The following is a 6,000-nucleotide window of genomic DNA, read 5'->3' as shown; positions in this document are numbered from 1 at the left end:
GGGCTTCTTCCAGGGTCCCCAGAGAGAGCTTTCCTCCCTGACAACTTTAACTCACATTGACTGCCTCCTGGACCCCTCCCACCCATCCCTGCCTCCAGCTGGGCAAGCGTACATCCTCATTAGCACGGTTCAGTGGCCAGCACTGGTAATTGATCTCCCTCTGGCCCAGTGTGGACGGCAGCTAATGGGGATGAATGGGGCGGGAGGTGCCGCCAAGAGATGCTCACTGGAGGCCTGCACGGGGGTAGAGATGAGGGCAGAAGGTGGAGATGCCTTGAGCAGATCCGTAACAGAGACGGGGAGTCTGCAGTTGCCTCTGCCCACCGCCAAGGCTGCCATCCGGCCCTCAACACAGATCCTGGGGCAAGATGAGCACACAGGTGGATAGAAAGGCTCTGGAATTCAGCTGCCTGCTGGGGTAAGGGCAGGGGCCAATCTAGGGGAGACAGGACTGGAGTTCTGGAATGGCATCCCAGGAAGTATTGGGGCCCTAAGGTAGGGCAGGCAATGTCCTCAATTAGTCATGCGCTGCGGAGAGAGAGAGACATTTCAAAGCAAGATCAGGCAGTCATGGGGCTCACTAGAAACAAGAATTCCATTGCATGGTCAGTCAACAAATACTTATTAAGTGCTTACTGTGTGCAAGGCACTGGGTAGCTGCAAGGTGACCCAAACAATCAAGACCTTCATGGGTGGGGGTGATAAGAGAGTAACTAGGAAAATAAACACTAAAGATGGTAACAAATGATAAGTTCTCAGAAGGAAATAAACAGGATTATGTGTTAGGGTGATGGAATGGAGCTGGCACTTTAGGAAGGAACCCAAGGAGGCCTATCTGAGAAGGTGACATGTAAGCTGACACCTGAACAATGAGAAGGAAAAACATTCCAGGAAAAGTAACAGGCAGTGCAAAGGTCCTAAGTTGGGGATGAAAGTGGGGTGTTTGAGGAACAAGAAGGGGCCTATGTGGCACTTGGCTGGTTCAGTCAATAGAGCATGTGACTCTTGATCTTGGGGTCATGAGTTTAAGCCCCACACTGGGAGTATAGATTACATTAAAAAATTTTAAAAATAAAATCTTAAAGGAAGAAGAGGCCAATGCGCCTATAAAAAGGAGATGAGCTGAGAAATTGGTGACGATAAAGCAAGGAGGGTCAGGATCAAGGCCAGAAGCCCCTTTGCCAGGTCTGTGGGGTCATGGTGGATGGGACCCCTTTCCTGAGGTGGTGTTGACTACACACTAGTCCTGCCTGGGTCGGCTGGGCTGGAGGGCCTGGGGAAGCCAGGCTTGCTACTCCCAGGTCACTGTGCCTACAGACTTCAGGGGGACAAAGGGGACTCCCAAGGGTGTCTGGACCAAATTTAGCCTGATTTAGAGGAGACACAGAGATCTTCTTGGCCATTTGGGAGAAGATGTCCAGTGCCTGCTACCTGCACATCACAGTGGCATCCTGTATTGTCTGATTTCTGGCTGACTTGAGATGAAACTCAAGTAATCCTCCCAGGACTGAACAAATCTATTAATGAACATTAACATTACAGGAGAAAACCTAACCCGGAAGCAAGTTGGAGTTAGCCTGGCAGGCAAGCAGGAGCACTCTAGAATTCCTACAGGGTTTTAGACATAAAACCCACGTATGTGTTTTATGGACAATTTAAGTAATTTCCAAGGATAATCTTGACTATTCTCTTGATTTTTGCCATCTGTGTTGACTTCACTGTCAAGTAAGTACCCCGGCTGCCATTCCTGTGTGTCCCAAACCCACAGTGGACAGGCATTTGCTAACCAGAAGAGGTGTCTCATATGAAAGGAACACTCCAGACTAGTCCCCATTCTCTGGAGGCATGTTCAGAAGACCATATTCTTGCTTAGATTTTCCCCCTCAACTCACAATGCCATTTCCTGCATTGATGCTGGTCAGTTTCTTCATATCTCTGAATGAAAAAACTCAAATGTTCCTTTATTTCCCTGGCTGTCACTGGTCCTCCTCACTCCCTCCGGTAGGTTGCTGTCTACTGTCTATTAGAGCTCAGTATAATAAAACTTTTGGATTATACATCCTAGTAAAATGTGATCTAGAGAGAGTACTTGATAAATTTCAACATCAATTTGTGATTTTTTTAAAATGATGATGTTGAGCCTGGGTGGCTCAGTTGGTGAAGTGTCAAACTCTTGATCTCAGCTCAGGTTTTGATCTCAGGGCCATGAGTTCAAGCCCCACATGGAGCCTACTTTAAAAAAATTAAATTACATTACATTTAAAAATCATGATTTTTTTAGCAACTAGAAATTAAAAAAAAACAGCAACCTTCTATATCCCAATAAAGGGCATCTACCAGACATGTAGAACAAACTTCATACTTATGACATACTTCATACTTAAAACATTAGTAACAGGAATAGGGCAACGATACTATCAGTACTACCATTCAGCATTATAGTGGAATCCTAACCAATGTACTAACACAAGAAAATAAATAAGTATAAACATTAGAAAGGAAGAGACAAGGGCAGGTACCATCTCTTTCATTTGTTTCCAATTAAGTGAATATTTAATAAAAGTTTGTTAAATTGAAGAAAAATTCAGTGTGTTCTCAAAGATGTTTCTTGAAAAAGTTAGGGACAGAGCCGATCCTCCATTAGCAAGAGTCTAAGAAAATTCACTGATGCTCAGGAGGTTCCATGATCATGTCCTGTTAAAAAGATAGAAACACAGTATTTCCCTAAGGCCAGAACTGAATGACAGAGCTCTTGGCATACCAGGAAAGGACTTAGTTATCAAAATAATTGGTGTTGGTCTCAAAACAGGGACAAGATGTTTAGGTCACTGGAATCTCTGTGGCAAAGAAGTAAATGGTACCTGGATTATGCATCAGGAGTGGGGAGCTGGGGCAGCAAAGCCAGGCAATTACTTCTAGTCTGTGGGAGCTGCAGGGATAAGAGGTGTGGAGCCCAGGAAATCTTTCTCCTCTTTCTCTCTGGCTCAATTAGTTTCAAAATATCCTGCCTTTTTTTCCATGAGATTCCAGAATAACAAGTTTAATTCCCACTTCCCATGCATTCCCTGCCAGATCCCAAAAGAAATGGCAGAATGATCAGATGTCATGCCAAGGTAAAGTCAACTTATTGAGGTATAATTTACAAACAATAAAATGTACCCATTTTAAATGTATATTTCAATGAGTTTTATGGATTTATTCCCCTGTGTAACCCCCACCACAATCAAGATAGAGAACATTTCCATCACCCAGGAGATGCCTTGTGGTCCTTCCTTGTCAGTCTCTGCGCCTCCCCACACTAGACAACCACTGATCTGCTTTCTGTCACCCCGGGTTAGATTTTTTTTCTTTAGAGTTTTATATACGATCCTCAGTATTCACAGATTCCATATTTGTTAACTTGTTTACTCGCTAAAATTTATTTGTAACCCCCAAATCAATACTTTGTGGTGCTTTCATGGTGATTCATGGACATGTGCAGAGTGGTGAAAAGTTTAATTCGCTTGATACACATGTTCCCCACTGAGGTGAGGCTCTGTTTTCTTCTTTCAGCTCTCATACTGTAAACAAGTGTCCTTTGAGATGTTTATTTAGTACCAAGTTTTTCCCATTTTTGTGCTCTTTCTTGGTGGTTTTGCTGTTTAAAATGGCCCCGAGCAGAGAGCGAGTGTAGTGCTCAAGTTCCGCACAGTGGTCCGAGGCGCCGAGAAGGCTGTGACGTACCTGGTAGAGAAAATACGTGTTCGATGAGCTTCATTCATACCTGAGCTTTAGTGTTGGTGGCCGTGAGTTCAGTGTGACTGAATCAACAATATATATTAAAGAAAGTGTTTTTCTGTTTACAGAAACACATACCCAACACACTTACGCATTGATTGGTTGATAGAGGCTTGCAGGAACCTGACCCGGACTGCCCGGTCAGAACCACCCAAGAGCGGTGGTTCGTTTTCACAAATTCAGTGTCTGCAGCCACTTTACAGAACAGAACTACTGGAAATAATGAGAATCAGTTGTGTATGGAGTCCTACAGCTGCAGCCTTTTGAGTTTGGCTCTGCCACTTGGTGTCATGCTTTTGAGAGTCATCCATATTTTTGGGTGTGTCAGTGGTTTGTTCCTTTGAGAGCTGAGTAGTATTTCATCTTGTGGATACACAGTTTCTTTCTTCATTTGCCAACTGATGGAACATTTGGATGGTGTCCAGCATCTGGCAATTGTGAATAAGGCTGCTATGAACTTTCCTGTACAAGTCTTTGTGTGGATATAGGTTTTCACTTCCATCCCAAGTATTTTCATATAAGTAAATCCATTTCCTGTTTGTTTAATGGTCCTGAGGAGCAGCCTCATCTTATACACGAGGAAGTGGGGACTCAGAGCCACAGTGGCCTGCTAAGTGTCACATGGTTGGCAGCTCCTGCCCCAGCCACGCTGCCTTTTCCCTGGTGGAGGCCTGAAGGTCCCTAGTCAGGGTCAGCTCCATGCCACTGTGGGAAAGACTTTGTCTGTTACTGCCTTTTCACAGTCTTCAGTTCCCCAGCTGTAAAATGTTCCGTTTCAGTCCCCTCTTGGCTTTCTGAGCCCTTGGCTTTCTGAGCCCATGCTCTTAACCCTGCTGAAAGCCTGAGCAATGGGGCCAGGCCCAAAGCAGCCCTGGAACCAGGCTGGAACCTCAAGGGACAGTCTGCTTGGCCTCACTTGTCAGCTTGTGTAGCTTCAGCTGCTCCAAGTCCACTTCCCTTGCAGGAGGTGATAGTACTAATTTCCATCTGTTGACTCCTTATGTGCAGCCAACCAGAAGAGGGTCGGTCACGTGCATACCTCTGTCCTAGGATTTGGAGGCCTGACATAAGGACTGAGAAGGAGCTAGAGCAGGCTCTGAGCAGCCCTTGCTCCTGACCCCTCCTAGGCCTCCTTTTTCTGCCTGCTGTTAATTTGGTAAGCTGCTAGACAACCTTCCAGTGCGTTCCAGGAACTTCCTGTTGCTTGCAGTCAGTTAACCCTGAGTATCATACTTGCTAGTCTCCCTCTTCATGGACCTCAGGCTTCAGCTCAAGCCTATCTCTTGGAAGGCTCTTCTTCTGGATGTTCCTTGGCTTGAGGAAACCCAGAAGAGGGAGAGTCTAGTAAATGCGAGCTACTGGTACAGAGAAAGGAGTCCCAGGCAAGGGGAGAAAAGGCTTGTATTTGGGTCCTGACTTGTCTCTGGCCCTCTAGGGCTCCTCTTCCCCATCTCTAAAATGGGTACCCTTGGGGCACCTGGGTGGTTCAGTTGAGTGTCTGCCTCTGGCTCAGGTCGTGATCCTGGGGTCTCAAGATTAAGCCCACAGCAGGCTCTCTGTTCAGCAGGGTGTCTGCTTCTCCCTCTCCCTCTGCTGCTCCCCCTGCTTGTGCTTTCTCTTTTGCTCACACTCTCAGATAAATAAATTTAAAATCTTTTTAAAATAGTGAAAGGGATTATAAGGGAAAGGAGGAGAACTGAGTAGGAAAAATTAGAGAGGAAGACAAACCATGAGAGACTTCTAACTCCGGGAAACAAACAAAGGGTTGTGGAAGGGGGGGGGGGTGACTAGGTGATGGGCACTCAGGAGGGCACTTGATGGGATGAGCACTGGGTGTTATACTATATGTTGGTAAATCGAACTTAAATAAAAACAGATTTTAAAATCTTTAAAAAGTAAAAAAAAATAATAATAAATAAAAATAAGATATAAATAAAATGGGTACCTTTACTGCTGTTTCAGTCATTGTCATCAATGCCCACCCCCACCCCCCACCCTGTGGGCAGGCACTGTCACTAGTGCTGGGGAGACTGAAAGAGGAGACTACTGAGCCAGGCCTCTGCTCTAATGGAGTGGGGGGGGAGTGGGCAGAGGGGGGCCGCAGACAGTGAGATGTCACAGTTGGGCGAGATGCCAGAGCAAGTCCTGATGCTCTGCAAGTCAGTTTGGGGCATTGTCCAGACCCTGGCAGTCCTTGGGCCAGCAACTGAGAATTTACAGTCT

Source organism: Canis aureus, chromosome 4 (assembly GCF_053574225.1).
Source record: "Canis aureus isolate CA01 chromosome 4, VMU_Caureus_v.1.0, whole genome shotgun sequence".
Classification (NCBI taxonomy): domain Eukaryota; kingdom Metazoa; phylum Chordata; class Mammalia; order Carnivora; family Canidae; genus Canis; species Canis aureus.
The sequence above is the reverse complement of the archived record's forward strand: the minus strand, read 5'-3'. Positions refer to the sequence as shown.